The sequence below is a fragment of the Carcharhinus amblyrhynchos genome, unplaced genomic scaffold (assembly GCF_965287045.1).
Source record: "Carcharhinus amblyrhynchos unplaced genomic scaffold, sCarAmb.v2.hapA scaffold_38, whole genome shotgun sequence".
NCBI classification, from domain to species: Eukaryota; Metazoa; Chordata; class Chondrichthyes; order Carcharhiniformes; family Carcharhinidae; genus Carcharhinus; species Carcharhinus amblyrhynchos.
This window is the reverse complement of record NW_027649779.1, coordinates 4,654,606-4,671,078: the sequence shown is the minus strand read 5'-3', so window position 1 is coordinate 4,671,078 and position 16,473 is coordinate 4,654,606. Positions and strand designations below refer to the sequence as shown.

General features: G+C 42.9%; 5 non-coding genes across 5 annotated transcripts; 3 read left to right on the top strand and 2 right to left on the bottom strand.

Annotated features, from left to right (window-relative positions):
- Positions 1–67: 67 nt before the first annotated feature.
- On the top strand, positions 68–140 carry trnaf-gaa (transfer RNA phenylalanine (anticodon GAA)). Its single transcript has one exon. It is a non-coding gene; the product is annotated as a tRNA-Phe (tRNA).
- A 1,391-nt stretch (positions 141–1,531) lies between these two features.
- On the top strand, positions 1,532–1,604 carry trnar-acg (transfer RNA arginine (anticodon ACG)). The gene has a single exon. It is a non-coding gene; the product is annotated as a tRNA-Arg (tRNA).
- Positions 1,605–2,556: 952 nt separating this feature from the next.
- On the bottom strand, positions 2,557–2,628 carry trnaq-cug (transfer RNA glutamine (anticodon CUG)). Its single transcript has one exon. It is a non-coding gene; the product is annotated as a tRNA-Gln (tRNA).
- Positions 2,629–3,298: 670 nt separating this feature from the next.
- Positions 3,299–3,372, bottom strand: trnan-auu (transfer RNA asparagine (anticodon AUU)). The gene has a single exon. It is a non-coding gene; the product is annotated as a tRNA-Asn (tRNA).
- A 1,347-nt stretch (positions 3,373–4,719) lies between these two features.
- On the top strand, positions 4,720–4,790 carry trnag-gcc (transfer RNA glycine (anticodon GCC)). Its single transcript has one exon. It is a non-coding gene; the product is annotated as a tRNA-Gly (tRNA).
- Positions 4,791–16,473: the final 11,683 nt, after the last annotated feature.

The window sequence follows — 16,473 nt, the reverse complement described above, 5'->3', positions numbered from 1 at the left end:
AACGAATGGGCAGAAATCATTGCTGTCTTAGATATCTGGCAGACGAAAGCTTCCGCCTTACACGCCAGCCGAAATAGCTCAGTTGGTAGAGCGTTACACTGAAAATCTAAAAGTCCCTGATTCAATCCCGGGTTTCGGCAGGAGCACTTTACTGATTTTCTGTGCTAATTGGTAGTACATTTTGCCTCACACTGTCTTCAAACATCAGTTCACACAAACTGCAACAAAACAAATACCAAATGGCTTTCTGCTGACTGGCTCCGTAAAAAGGCAGAGTTTAAGAGCACGGAAAGAGCCCACTCGGACACCCACATGGCAGGCGCCCACACCCATCTTGGACGGGACCAGTTAGTTCTGATTCCCGCTCCACAGATAGTGTCAAACGTACTGACATTACCCAGTATTTTCTGTTTTTATTTCAGATTTCGAAAGTCCGCAGTCGGCTACTTTATGTTTATGTTTGAAGCTGACAAATGGCAAGTAACATTGGCGCCACACAGAAAGCTGAGAGGCTTGGTGATGCTGTTGTCTGTGTGGTGTTGGAGGGGTGCGGGGGGGCTGCCAGGTGGAAGTGGTCTTGTGTTTGGAAGGTGCTGTGTAAGGTGCCTTTGGTGGATTCCTGCATCATGCAGACAAGTGGGGAACATTCTATCGCACTCCTGACTTGTGCCACGTCGATGGTGGACTGATGGTGGACTGTTCCACTGATTCAGGGACTATTTCCTCGAGTGGATGTAGCTGTCACTCGGGGGCATAGCTATAAGGTTCATATAGGAGGGATGTCCGAGGTAGGTTCTTTGCTCAGAAAGTGTTTGAGGTGTGGAATGGACTCACTGCTGTGATAGTGGAGTCGGACACTTTAGGAACTTTCAAGCGGTTCTTGGGTAGGCACATGGAGCACTCCAGAATGAGAGGGAGTGGGATAGCTTGATCTTGATCTTGATCTTGGGTTCGGACAAAGCTCAGCACAACATCGTGGGACGAATGACCTGTACTGTGATGTACTGTTCTATGTTCGATGTTTTTTGGGAGTCAGGAGGTAAGTTACTCCTGCAGGATTCCCAGCCTCTGACCAGCTCTTTTAGCCACTGAACGAACTGATAAAATGTGTGCTGAGTCAGAATCGGTCTATCTTCTTTCCTGCTCTGTGTTGTCATGAATTTTCAGCACTTTTGTCTTTTCCTGAATGAATTTTGAGGCTGAAGTAAGAGCCAATGTCATATGATTGTGAGATCTGTGTTCAGGTAATATTCAATAGTGGGTTCACTGGCGGGAGGGGTGCGGTTTCCAGCCATGTTGTTGACGCTGGATTGATAACGCAGAGAAGCAAATGACGCTCTGAGAACCAGGGTTCGGATTCCAACACAGCAGGTTAACTCAATTCGAGGCAAAGTAGAATGACTGCGAGTGAGAATAGCAAATTTCAATTATGTAACATTTCCTCACTAAATCGAATATGTTTTGACCATGTTTCCGCCAATTTTGAAGCTTCGGACGGATATGTAAATAGTGCTGCAGGTGGTTTTGCTGTGGGCCAGTGGCGCAATGGATAACGCGTTTGACTACGGATCAGAAGATTCCAGGTTTGACTCCTGGCTGGCTCGCTATATCACTTTAAAAACTCCATGTTCGTGTTGATGAAAAATATTTTTTTCATTAATTTTAGACCAATTCAGGGAAATGTTGACCAAATGCAATCAGCTTCTGTGAAGATATTTATCTTAGCTACTTATTTTTCAAAAAAAAAATGTTGACAAAATAAAGAAAAAACTTTTCTTTTGAAAGAAAAATGTTTCTTTTTTAAATGAAAAATTCTCGTTCAAGTATTTGGGAAAAATACGTCAGCAAGCTTAAGCTACCTTTTAAAAGTTGGAAATTTCTCGAAAAATAAACATGGAAACATTACATTTTTCAGAATGGTGAAAATATTTTCTAAAAAAAAGTTGATGAAATCTGTTGACGAATTTCTTTTAAGCATGTTTAATTTTAAGAAGCAAAATACAGAGTTTTTTTAAAAGTTGACAAATTTCAGTTAAAACAGATGGAGGAATTTCTTCGGAGTAAGTTTTATTCTGAAAATTCAAATTAGCCAGAAGTTTCTGGTTTGTGATGCTGGGATTGTTGTCCATTGGAGAGGAGATTGAGGGGTGATTTAATCAAGGTGAACTAGATTAGGGCAAGTTTATAGGGGGAGCGGCAATTTATAAAATTTGGGGCAAGTCGGGGACATCACACATGCACACACACCTACACACTCTCTATCTCTCTCTCTCACGCTCACACACACACACACACTTGCTCAATAATTGCCAGACTCGAGTCGAATTGCTATTATGCGACACAAACCGCTTCTTTTTATTTTCCAACAGAGGAATTAAAAATCAGCAAAAAAAAACGAAAAGCACTGACATTGCAGACACCTGGCACCAGAGGATTATCATACTGTGCATTGTCAGACCAATTGAACTGGCTGACAAATTGTCCTCTCGATTGGTGCTTTGTGATACATTTAAACAAAACACTCTTCAGCAAATCAACCATCTGCATGTGAAAACAAGGTCCCACCGAGATTTGAACTCGGATCGCTGGATTCAGAGTCCAGAGTGCTCACCATTACACCACGGAACCACACACGCGCATTGAAAATCCTCGTTCAATATTTCTGCCGCCTTGAATAGCAGAGAGAAATGTAAATCCCGTTGCGCAATCCCCTCAATGGCCAACACCCATTCATACTCGCATTGCCCTCACTGGTTCCTCCTATAAAAATGCTGGAAAATCTCAACATCTTTAGCGAGAAACAATAAATAGTACTACAAAACTGAAACATTAGTTCTCCTGATCCGGGAATCTCAAACACGGGGACACAATCTCAGGATAAGGCGCTGATGATTTAGGACTGCAATGAAGAGAAATTGCTTCACTCAAAGACTCGTGAATCTTCGGAATTCTCTACTCCAGAAGGTTCCGATGTTCCATCATTGAACACATTCCAGTTTGGGTTAGACAGATTTATGATCTATCCAGGAATGAATGGAAGCAGGAACATGGAATTGGAACAAATGCTTAGCCACAAGTTCATGTTTCAATTGTATTTCTTTAATAGTATAATGGAAGCATATATATAATGTTATATGTAATATGTTTGAAGTCAGTTGTCATTAAATAATGTTGGTAACTCCAGATAACAGTACAGCCGGGAACAATTGAGAGCTATTTTTTATTGGCACCCACGGACACTTTGCAAACAGGCAAGTGTTTGCCGATGAATGCTGATGGTGAGAAAATAATGAAATTCCGTCCCTGGGTGGTTTCGGACCACCAACCTTTCGGTTAATAGCCGAACGCGCTGACCAATTGCGCCGCAGAGACTAAAACGATCACCGTTAAATACATTCTAAACTAGTGTGTCAATGACCACAATTCTGTTTCTGAAAACCTGTTCCAGAACTGCAGCATGACCGCACTGTTTATAATTCTATACAAGTCTCTTTAGTTCCGTTGATCCCGCAGCACTGCTGTAGTGTGTTGGTTATTCCCTTTCTCCTATGAACGGGCAGGTAAAATAAATCCATTTCTCTTATCACAGGGAGGAATTTAACGGGAGGGAAGGGAACCGACCACCAGTAGCCCAACATCCAATGGTTTCCACTCAATCATCAATAACACCATTCATAACTGCACCTCCTTCCGAATATTGTGATCCATTTCCCTCAGGATTTCTTCCAAGATTCAATAGTTCTCTTGTTTTCTTCTAATTTTGATATAAGATTCGCTTCAATTTACAATACAAATGGAATTACAAACCTGAGGCTAACCCTGGGAAACAAGTCACTGGATAACACAAATCCCATGGTGCTCATTTCCAGATTCCCAACACTCAGCTTTTCAACCAAATGGAGGAATTTATCACTGAAAAGTTTTGGAAAGTTGGTGTGAATTTTGTTTGTGAATCACTCGGGTGTTGTGTAAATGCTACTCGAAGGTTCAGTGAGCGGGATAAAATCTATCTGCGTTTTGCTGAGCTTGTGTTCGGTGTATGGGGAGGTTTGAACGGGGTTGGACCTTGTGTCCCGGGGATGGGCAGTAACCCACTGATTGAAGCTGCAGTCGCCGCTTTCTGCTGGCGATTTGAGACTGCGGGATGTAATCCTGCTGCTTCTCCCTGTCTCACTCACTGTGGAGCCGGGGAAAAGAGAATCATTGATGGGTTTGTTTCCCGGTCTGAAATGTGGCCTCGAATAACGGTTATTAACGGAGGTAACGCTGCGGGAGCCTTTATTAATCTCACAAAAGTCAGTAAAGTATAGTGCTCTAGGGGAGCAATCGGTTAGCTGCGCGGTACTTATATAGCAGTATAGCCAGCGGGCTATGCCGAGGTTGTGAGTTCGACCCTCACCTGGAGCACTTGCGTTTTGGTGAGAAGATCGTCCAGTGGTCTAATCCCTTAACCAGCTCATAATCTGGGGATCACCAGAACGGGGGTGGAATTGAAAAACAACAAAAACAATCCATTGATGATTGATGAAGAAAATATATTTCTGCCCAAGTCCCAACAGGGAATTTTTCGTTAGGTGAATGTGGTAATCACTGCACTGCAGAAACGATGAGTTCTCTCCACCTTGGAAGCCTTGGATAAAACTATTTCTGAGGTCATCACTGCAGATGTTGGAGCAGCTTTCTCGAAGTTCAACCCATTGAATGCGATGAGTTAGAGTAGCATTGGCGATTCAGTGGTAGAATTCTCGCCTGCCACGCGGGAGACTCGGGTTCGATTCCCGGCCAATACAAAGTCCGTTTTCTCTCCATTCTATCAACACTGTTTCTTTGCAATTCTGTACTGCCCACCTACGTCAATCTCTTTACCATTTGCCTCATGCTACTTTTCAACATCAGCATCACTTTCCCTTTTTCTCCCTCAGTCTCTCTTTGATCTTAACCAGAAACGAAAGAATATTCAGGAAACCGAACCAAGTGTTTGAAATGTGCCCTCAACAATGATGTGCGCCGATTTATTCATATGTTCTGTAATCCATGTGAGTGACGATAAACATTGGATTCTTAAACTCTTTCACAAGACCAATAAATAGACTCTCACTTTCTGCGTCAAAGCCCTGGACTATTTTTTCCCTTCTTGTCTCCTCTAAACTAATATTTCGTCTTCAATTTCTTTCGCTTCTCCATTATACAGTTTGCATGTTTCTTAAAACAAACAGCGGTTTTTTGATTGTACTTCAAACAAAGCAGAATATCAATGGAGTCCTCCACCAGTCCCGTAGCATCAGAGGAAACTACACTGACAAGACACGCTGTAAATTTGAAGCCTTTTATGTTTTATATCAGACCAACCATTAGTTCAACGAAGATAAATATAAAATACTGTGGATGTTGGAATGTGAAACAGAAACTGAAAATGCTGGAAAATCTCAGCAGGTCTGATAACATCTGTGGAAAGAGGATAGAGCTAAAGATTCGAGTCTGGGAGACCCTTCCTCGGATCTTAGCTCAGACTCGGAAATGTTGGTTCAATTAGTTCAATGAAGTTGTCCAGTCCATTATGGCAGTACCTTCGTTGAGCTGGACTTTCGTCAGGCGAAAAAAAATCGTTTTCAAATAGACATCGACAACTGAAAATATAGATGCGTTTGCCAGAATTAAGTGATTTATGATGTCCGTAGTGAATATAAAAATACTGAATTTGGCCTGACAACACTCAGTTGAGCCTTGTGAAGTAGATCTCTCGGGCACTTGAGAATTTGCTGGGATGAATCCGGTCGACATTGAACAGACGCAAGCCAGTTTGGGCATGTACACGCCGATTGTAACCAGGTTGGACTGGAACCGTTTATTCTACATGACAGATGCTGAGCAGAGTACCCCAACATCCAATGTAGCTGTGCAGAGCCGGGGACGTTCGGCCTGAAAGTAAGTGGGATGGCCTGGAAATTAAACTTGGCCAAATTGATGTAATTGAAATGCCCTGGCAAAAATTAACATATTCGTAAAGAAAGGCGACTCCTAAGGTAGCCATAGTTAAGTGCCCTTACCATGGTCACGAATAGATGGCTAGAAGTGGGTTGACTCAATGAGAGATCTTTGGAACTAAATTGCGTCCTATCATTTCGTCGGGATTTTGAACATTTCTTTTCGTTTTCCATGGACTATTTGCATTTCTTAATGCAGTCATATAAGATGATTAGAGGTATAGATAGGGTGGACAGTGATAGCCTTTTTCCTCGGATGGAGAAAGCTAGCACAAGGGGGCATAGCTTTAAATTAAGGGGTGGTAGTTATAGGACGGATGGCAGAGGTAGGTTCTTTACCCAGAGGGTGGTGAGGGATTGGAATGCCCTGCCTGCTGCAGTTGTAAATGCGCCTAATTTGGGGTCGTTTAAAAGATCCGTGGATAGGTTTATGGATGGAAAGGGATTGGTTTAGGTTAGAAGGTCATTGCTTTTTAATTGGTCGGCGCAACATCGTGGGCCGAAGGGCCTGTTCTGCGCTGTAATGTTCTATGTTCTATGTTCTATGTTCAGTCAGAAGCCAGCAGCTATGTTCTGTACTGACACGAATATCCAGGGAAACTAGATTATGCCTTAGTCTCTGGGTATTTCACTCAAGGAGGTTTGAGAATTCATTGAAAAAAAAATTATACTCGATCAAAACATAAACAGCAGCTGGGTAGCATCTGCACGAAATTGTTTTTCACACTAAATGTGAATAATATAAAAAGAATCATTTCCCTGGAGCCTCACGTTATGTATAAATGTTACAACATTTATTGTCATACCATGCATGCACAAAGCCGCCGATAAAAATGCATGTACCTCCAAAAGGGCTGGTGTTTGCCATTTACTATCCAGTCATTGCAGCTATTGGAGTTCCAGGTACAGTTTTGTTATTATCATGTACTGTCTTTGTTCAGCTTGTAACGTTTTTTTTTTCAGTTTTATCACTAGCACATCCCCAACACATGGCATTCACTTCTATCATTTAGAGTGATGAATTTTCCCCTAAAATATATAGATTCTTCGGGTCAACTGATATTTTGTTCTCTTTCACAGGATAATTTTATAAATTTTAAGAGCTTTATTCTGGCACAATTTCCTGAATGAATTGTGAACGTTGTCGTTTTAGGCAGTGCCATTTCACTCAAGTAACAGAAAAAGGTATTGACATGATAATGTCTCTCATTCAACTGTGTTCTGCCAGTCTATGACCTGTGCTGTACTTTGGATCCCCCACCCCCCTCCCATCAAACTTGCCATTTATCACTGCGAAATCAATTTAGAAATGCAGTTATATTTTCGTAGCAATGCAATTGTAGACGGACCCTTGAAAGTTATTATGTTGTACATGTAGTTCAATTACGACATTGACACACTAACTGTTGCGAATTTTCACTCGGAAACCACAACATCACTCTATTTCTGCAGAATTACTGGCGCTGCTATTGGAAGTTACAGCCATTCCATTGCAAACGTGTAACTTTTTATTATTAGTATCATTGATGTTCCAGAATTATCGCATTGTCACCTCCCTGTACATGCAAATATGTTATTGTCTTCTCCCTGTTCCTGTATTGTTATCTAGAAATTCTAGATTTCTTTCATGTTGTTGATATTGAGAGAAATTGATTGATTCGTACGAACAATTGCTGTCTGAATATCATGAAAGATTTTATTGACACACCTTCGGTATCAATGGGTTTTTGACAATATAGGAGGATTGCAATAGCGGCGCTTTGGTGAATGATTGGTACACACCAATAAAAAGCAAAGCACACTGTTTTGTCTCCAGTCTCGACCCTCGACACTCATTGCACAAGTCATCATTTCTCTCGATTCTTTCCTGATTACTTTGACCATTTTGACGGAGGCAGGGTAACTGTTGGTATATTTTGGATGGAATATAAGTGATTCTGGAAATGCTTTCCCGTCTGTTTCAGAAATTTCAGAAGAGAGGTTCAAAGGACCCAGTACTGCTTGCGAGTTCTTAATCTTCAAATATCCACTTCACTCAGATTTGTATATTTTAACCCCTGCAATTAGAGCAATACTCTTTCCAAGTGTGTCCTTTGCATCTGTCAGTTATAGAGATTCATTATACATCAGTAATTACACTTCATTTGCAGGTTTGGAGCCCCTTTCAGTATTTCCTCTGTAAATTCAGAGAAAAGCCGATTAGTCCCCCCTTCGTTGATTGAAGATTTAGAGTTGGGTTTAATGCAAGCATTTCCAACAGTGAATATTTTAAGAATAATTCGCCAGGTGGGACAACTATTGAAACTGAGCGAGATGGAAACTTTCCAGTTGAATATTGAAATGAATGCTTTTTATAATTCCATATTCAATATGTTCTGTTGGAAACTGCTGACTATTCCTGAAGGTGCATTTATGCGTTTTCAATATCTTCTTATCTTTCATTATATTGTATTGCATCATGATGCAATTCTATGTCAAAGACCCACCTTATTTATAATTCTTGTGATCATGTGAATGGAAACCTGAACAAGGGATAGTTTGCAATGTAGAATGAAGTCATAAGATTTTCAGATTCATGCACAATCTTGTATCATTTTGATGTGAGTTGAGAAAGTAACATTTTGTCTCTCATGTCGCTGTGCATATATTCTCCTGCCTTCTCTATTTTACAGCTAACTTGGCAGTCGCTGTAATCCTATGCCGAAGAAACTGTGGTCTCTCCAGATGTATAATTTACTATGTGGTGTCCATGGCGGTGACAGATCTCTTGGTCATTATTACCAGCGTGATATTAAACCGGATTGCTGGGATTTATTTCCCTGGCAGTTTTCTGTCAGTCACCCCAATCTGCAGTCTTCATGTTGTGATAACCTATGCAAGCATTGATAGTTCTGCCTGGTTAACGGTTGCTTTCACCTTTGATCGATTCGTGGCCATTTGTTGCCAGAAGCTGAAAATCAAATACTGCAGGGAGAAAACAGCGGCGTGGGTCATAGTGACCGTCTGCACACTGAGCTCTCTGAAAACATCCTTCCTGTATTTTATTTTTGAACCGTTATATATAATTAACAACATACCTTGGTTCTGTGTTATAAAACAAATATTTTACACATCCCTCGCATGGAACGCCTACGATTTGTTTCGAACAGTTTCAATGCCCTGTATCCCATTCATTCTGATTTTACTGTTCAATGCTCTGACTATCAGACACATTCTCGCAGCCAATCGGACCCGCACCAGGCTCCGGGCACAGAGTAATGGAGAAAAACAGAGAGACCCAGAGATGGAGAAACGGAGAAAGTCTATTATTTTACTCTTTGCCATCTCGGGCAGTTTCATTCTCTCATATGCGTTATTTTTTGTGACGATTCTCTATGTCCAAATTGCAAAGGTCCCTTATTTCTCAGATCCTGATACTAGTGAATGGTCATTTATCTTGGAGGAAAGCGGATATGTGCTTCAGTTTCTGAGTTCTTGCGTCAACCCGTTTATTTATGCAGGGACTCAGAGGAATTTCAGGACTGAGTTAAAGAATGGAGTGAATTATCTGCTGAGATTATTTGTTAATGTGTTTAAGATTTGAAAATATGAGATAGAAAACGAAAGTTTCATTTAACTCCAACAATTCCTGCATTTCTCAATGCCACACAAGGTCATCCTTCAAATATGTTCCTGTTTATGTACACCTAAACTAATGTGTGAATAAAGAAATTTATAAGGAAAACAGAACCAAAACGTAAAAAAAATTCGGTATTGAAATCTTGAGAACCCATGGGTTTCCCATGTCTCCAACTCAGTGGAGGACCAGTGATGAAGGTTCGACCCGCTTACCTCCACGGTTCCGGTTTGATTCACAGTCAGTTGATATGGATCAATTCATTGTTCACCACACAGAGAACAGGTGAATAGTTTTGCCCCAGTGTGAGGTGGCATAACATAAAGGTTCATGGTGGGAGATATAGGTGTAATGTCCGAGGTAGATTCTTCACTCAGAGTAGTTGGGGTGTGGAATACACTGTCTGCTGTGATAGTGGAGTCGGACACTTTATGAACTTTCAAGCGGTTATTTGATAGGCACATGGAGCACTCCAGAATGATAGGGAGTGGGATAGCATGACCTTGGGTTTGGACAATGCTCGACACAACATTGAGGGCCAAAGGGCCTGTAATGTTCTGTTTTCCTATATGAGCTTCCTGGTGTTTCAGCATATAGAATGAATCAGTGAATCCCTATAGTGATCACAGAAGGGTCTGGATGACCCTTTGTCAGAGCTGAAGACAAAGACATTTGGACGAGATTGATACTGTAACGGTGAGGGATACATGTGTGTGGTGGGTGACAAAGGTGTCACATATACATACAAAAATAGGCAGAATTTCAATGGTAGTGAGCATGGCTAAGAAAGGTGTTGTTGGTTGTCCATTAGGAGATCAGAATGTGTAAATGGCAGGATAAATGAAGTGTAAGAGAAGGCCCGAGTGGGGTGGAGGGAGTGGGGGGAAACAAGATAGAAAGTGAGATTATAAATAAACAAGGTAAAATGGAAATTATGAAGATATATAATAGTGAAAAAAAGAATAAATACGATATATGAAATGAAACAAAATAACAGGAAATAGGGTTAAGATGAAGGAAAAGAGATGATCTGAAGTTGTTGAGCTCATTGTTCAGCCCGGAATGCAGTAAGTACCAAATCAGGAGATCAGGTGATGTTCCTACACTTTGCATTGGAGTACCTCCTGATAAAGAACAAAGAACAACCCAGCACGGGAAACAGGCCCTTCGGCCCAACGAGCCCGCGCCGCCACATCACCCTACACCTACCCTGCCCTGTGTGTATGTGAGTGGAACCCCTAATTTAGCCAGATTCAGGGGAGAGTAGTGTCAATTTGGTACACCAAATCAGCCTAAGAGCACATCTTTGGGGTGTGGGAGGAAACCGGAGCACCCGGAGGAAACCCACGCAACCACAGAGAGAATGCGCAACCTCCCACACACACAGGCCCAAATCCATGCATCTGCACAGCAAGCAGTGCTAGTCACTGAGCTGTTGTGGTGTCCGTCTGCTGGTCCAGGATTAAGCACACACAGCGACACGAATTACTAGGCCACTCCCGGATCCTCCAAGAGCAGCCCACGCACGACCCACCGTGTGCATGCCCCTCGTTGGACAACGAGGTGGACCTCCACCTGCGGAATAAAAAGACAAAAACGTTAACATGTAATTCTACATTTCCGGTGTCGTCCCGAGGCTTTGACCCTATTTAATACCCTCTATTATAACCCTCCATCCTTGTTTCGCTCATGTGTCTATCTAAGTAAACCTTAAACAAGTGCAACGTGCCTGCCTCCACCACCCTACTCTTCAATGCGTTCCATACCCCCACGACCCTCTGCGTGAAGAATCTTCCTCTCATATCCAAATTATACTTCTCCCCCTTCACCCTTAGATCGTGACCTCTCGTAATTGTCCCCAATCTAGGGAACAGCCTACCACTATTGACTCTATCTATTCCCTTCAGTGTTTTATATACCTCTATCATGTCCCCCCTTAATCTCCGTCTTTCCAAGGAGAAGAGCCCCAGTTTCTCCAACCTTTCCTCGTAACTCAGTCCTTCCATGCCACGCAACATCCTGGTAAACCTCCTCTGCACTCTCTCCAGAGTCTCCACGTCCTTCCGGTAGTAAGGTGACCAGAACTGGACGTAGTACTCCAAATGCGGTCTAACCAACGCTCTGTACAACTGAAGCATTAGACGGCAGCTCCCATACTCTATACCCCTTCCTATAAAGGCTAGCATTCCATAAGCTTTCCTCACAACCTTCTCTACTTGTGTCGCCACCTTCAGAGACTTGTCAACCTGCACTCCCAGGTCCCTCTGTATTTCTATACTCCTAATCGGTCTACCTTTTATCACGTAGCTCCTCTCTGCATTATTCCTTCCAAAATGCATCACCTCGCATTTGTCAGGATTAAATTCCATCTGCCACCTATCTGCCCAATATACCAACCTATCTATATGCTGCTGTGTCACCTGACATTCCTCCTCGGTATCCGCCAATCCTGCCATCTTGGTGTCATCCGCAAACTTGCTGATCACACCACGTACGCTCTCTTCCAAGTTGTTTATATATACTACAAAGAGGAGAGGTCCCAGTACTGAGCCCTGCGGCACACCACTGGTGACTGGCCTCCAGCCCGAAAAGGTCCCCTCGACAACTACTCTCTGCCTCCTATTGCCCAGCCAGTTTTCAATCCACCTAGCTACCTGTCCTTGTATCCCATGTGCCCTAACCTTTTCTACCAGCCTACCGTGAGGGACTTTGTCAAACGCCTTACTGAAATCCATATAGATGACATCAACGGCTCGCCCATCGCCAACCGTTTTTGTCACCTACTCAAAGAATTCTACCAGATTCGTAAGGCAAGACCTCCCCTGAACAAAGCCATGTTGCATATCCCTAATCAGATTGCAACGCTCCAAATGCTCATACATCCTACCCCTAAAATTTTTTTCCAATACTTTTCCTACCGCCGATGTCAAACTCACTGGTCTATAATTACCAGGGTTATTCCGACTACCTTTTTTAAACAGCGGTACCACATTAACTACCCTCCAGTCTTCTGGGACCTCACCAGTGTCCAAAGAAGAGACAAAGATTTGCGTCAGAGGCCCAGCAATTTCATCTTTCACCTCCCTCAGCAGCCTGGGATAAATACCATCAGGCCCCGGAGCTTTATCCGTTTTTATGCTACCTAAAAACCTTAGCACTTCCTCCCTCGTAATGGATATTTCCTGCCACAGATCTACAGCTCCCTCCAAGACACTACATGACACCGAACCCCTCCCCTTCGTGAATACCGACGCAAAGTATTCATTCAGGATCTCCCCCATTCCCTCCGACTCGATACATAACTCCCCTCCTTTGTCCCTAAGAGGACAAATTTTCCCTCTAACCACTCTCTTGCTCCTAATGTAGGAGTAAAATGCTTTTGGATTTTCCTTAATCCTATCAGCCAAAGCCATTTCATGCTCTCTCTTCGCCCTTCTAACTCCCCCTTTTTTTAGCTCCCTCCTACTCTCTCTATATTCCTCCAGCGCACTCTCCGTTCCCAGTTGCTTTGACCTAACATACGCCTCCCTCTTCTTCCTGACCAAGTCTTCGATACCTCCTGTAATCCATGGCTCTCTAATTCTACCTTTCCCATCCTTCCGCTTAACCGGAACATGCCTTTCCTGCAACATTTTCAGTTTGCCCTTAAAAGCCTCCCACTTGCCAACCGTGGACTTGCCAGCTCACAGTCCCTCCCAATCAGTGTCCTTCAGCTCCCTCCTAATCCGGCTATAGCTCGCCTTCCCCCAGTTCAGCACCCTCCCCTTCGGACGGCACTCATCCCTTTCCATTTTTATGCTAAAGTAGACGGACTTGCGGTCACTGTTAGCCACATGTTCGCCTACCTCTACCTCAACCACCTGCCCCGGCTCATTACCCAACACTAAATCCAGTATAGCCCCCTCCCTAGTCGGGCTAGTTACGTACTGCTCTAGGGACCCTTCCAACACACATTTTACAAACTCCTCTCCCTCCGTACCCCCAGCTCTAGGCCCCTTCCAATCCACTCCAGAAAGATTAAAGTCACCCACTACAACCACCTTATTCTTTCTGCACCTATCTGCACCTGCAAATACCTTCCTCCACTGACCTCGGGCTGTTGGGTGGCCTATAGTAATATCCCTAGCATCGTAATCTCTCCCTTTTTATTCCTCAACTCCACCCACAGCGACTCAATCCCTAACTCCTTCATATTTCCTCCCTCTGCACTGCTGTGATGTTCTCCTTTACTAACAGTGCCACCCCACCACCTCTCCTCAACCCTCCTCTGTCACACCTAAAACACTTATACCCTGGAACATTCAGCTGCCAGTCCTGACCTTCTCGTAACCACGTCTCCATTACTGCCACCACATCTAACTTCCTCACAAACATCAAGGCCCTAAGCTCATCTGTTTTTCCTGTCACACTCCTCGCATTGAAACAGACACAGTCCAACCCACCAGTGTCCCTCGGAACCTCCTTCTCCCTGATAATTTTCCTTTCACCCAACTCACTCCCGGCCCCAGTGTCTAATGAGCTATCAGTCACATCCCCACCCCCCCTCCCTATTAGTTTAAACCATTCCTAAACACCCCAGCTAACCTCCCTGCTAAGACACTTGTCCCTCTCCCATTCAAATTCTCCCCATCACTCCTACACAGTTGCCCTTCTCTCATAAATACCTCCCAGTGGTCTACAAAAGTAAAGCCCTCTACCCTGTACCAATCCCTCAACCATGCATTCAGCTGCATGATCTCGTTATTCCTAGCCCTTCTGGTACTAGGCAGCAACCCAGAGAATGCCACCTATGATTCACAATCAATTCCAAATCAGCTGATTCAACATTTTCAACTGCACAGCCTTCAGCACAATCAAAGCAGAGTCATCCAGACCAGAAATATTTGCTCCAAACCTACTGGCACCATTTCCCCCCATATACAAATCTGAAGAAGGCAGCAAATTGGAGATTTTATGAACTGCTGAATGTGGCGTCCGGCTACATCATTGCGGGGCTTTTCTGCTGTGAACGTTGTCTCGAGCAGAATAGGTGAACTCATTCTATTCTGGGGTGGATTTAATAAAAATGTTTCAGCTGTTCCCGAGGATCCTGAGAGATTGCTTCTCTTGTGCTCAGTCTAAAATACGAGTAAATTGTGTTTCTCTTCCTTACAGTGAATGTATTGACGATTCTTATCCTGTCACGAGGGAAGTGTGGTCTTTCCAAAAGTGTGATACGTTACCTCATTTCCGTGTCAGCAGCGGATCTACTGGTCATTATTATCGATCTCATTTTGAGGCAAATTCCCATTAAGTTTGAATTTGTAATCATTTACCACATTAAAATATGTAATATCCATGCTGTGCTGCTTTATGCAGTCACTGATTGCTCTGTCTGGTTCACTGTCACATTCACCTTTGATCGATTTGTGGCTATTACTTGTCAGAAGCTGAAAATAAAATACTGCACTGAGAAAACTGCAACAGTGGTTCTCGGAACTGTGAGTGTGCTATTCAGTGTAAAGAACATTTTCTGGTATTTCATGTATGGTGATAGATATGCGATGTGGAATACTCCCCATTTTTGTTATGTAGACTTTGATGCCCTCTCATCTGCAGCATGGGGAGCAGTTGAAAATCTGCATTATATTTTAACACCGTTCATTCCTTTTTTGTTGATTCTGTTGCTGAATGTTTTCACCATTAGACACATTCTAGGGTCGACCAAATTCCGCAGGAGACTTCAGAGCCACAAGTGCATGGACACTTCAAAGGACCCAGAGACAGTGAAGAGAAGAAAATCCATTATCTTACTTTTTGCTCTATCAGGAAATTTTATCCTACTATGGTCAGTGTTGCTAATCCACTCCTTTTGTCAACGATGATATAATGTAAACTTAATTTATTTCTATATTCCTGCATTTGTGCGGGAATTAGGATTTATGCTCCAACTTCTGAGTTGCTGCACCAATACATACATTTACGCAGTGACCCAGACACAATTCAGAGAGGATCTAAAGAATGTGATCAGATCTCCATTTACTGCAATTGTGAAATTACTTGCAGAATAAACATATTTTTCGTTAGAACAGGGTGATTATCTCGTGTTCTGCACAAAACAATATCTCAGTGAAACATACACAGTGTAGACATATTTTGTGTCACCATTTCTGATTAAAACGTGTATTGAAATTGTAAAAACAAATAAAAAAATGAATTGAGTCCAGAAAAAATCCGGATTCAAATCAGCTAATACTAATGAACCAGTCTGGACATCATGTTGACCTCCAGTTTTGTACCATTCTGTTAACTTGCGCGGATGTTTGCATTTCACTTCAACTGCAACACAACTCCCTCAATGAAATGAATATCAAAACTCAACACCCGTGAACTCTCTTCACAATTCCACCCCACCTCACCACAACTCCACCCTCCTGCTCAGCTCGACCCTCAGCCCAAACAGTCCCGCGCCCTTTGCACAGTATTCATTATTGGATTTAGCAATGGTGAATTGAACAGATTGGACTAGAGATTCATGGATGAATGGATTATTTGGCAAAGGCGGTTGAAAATCTTCCCCAGTAGGTGTAGACAAAGGTCATGGGTAGAGGAGGGCACTCATAATGTTGAAATGCAGCGTGAGCTCGTTGGGTCAAAGGGCCTGTTTCCCATGCTGTGTTGTTCTTTGCTCTTTGGTCAAAATGTTAACGCTAAACTTCCAAGGATTTAGGGTCGGTGCTAGACAGCAGCTTGAGACAGAATGTTGGAGTGGCAGTGATTGCATTTAGTAAAACTCAATGGCAGTATTTGACAATGCACTTGGTACAATTCAATTAAAAGACCTCAGCCGAATGCGCATTAAATTTCACGACCCTCGCGGATTTTGCAGCGTGT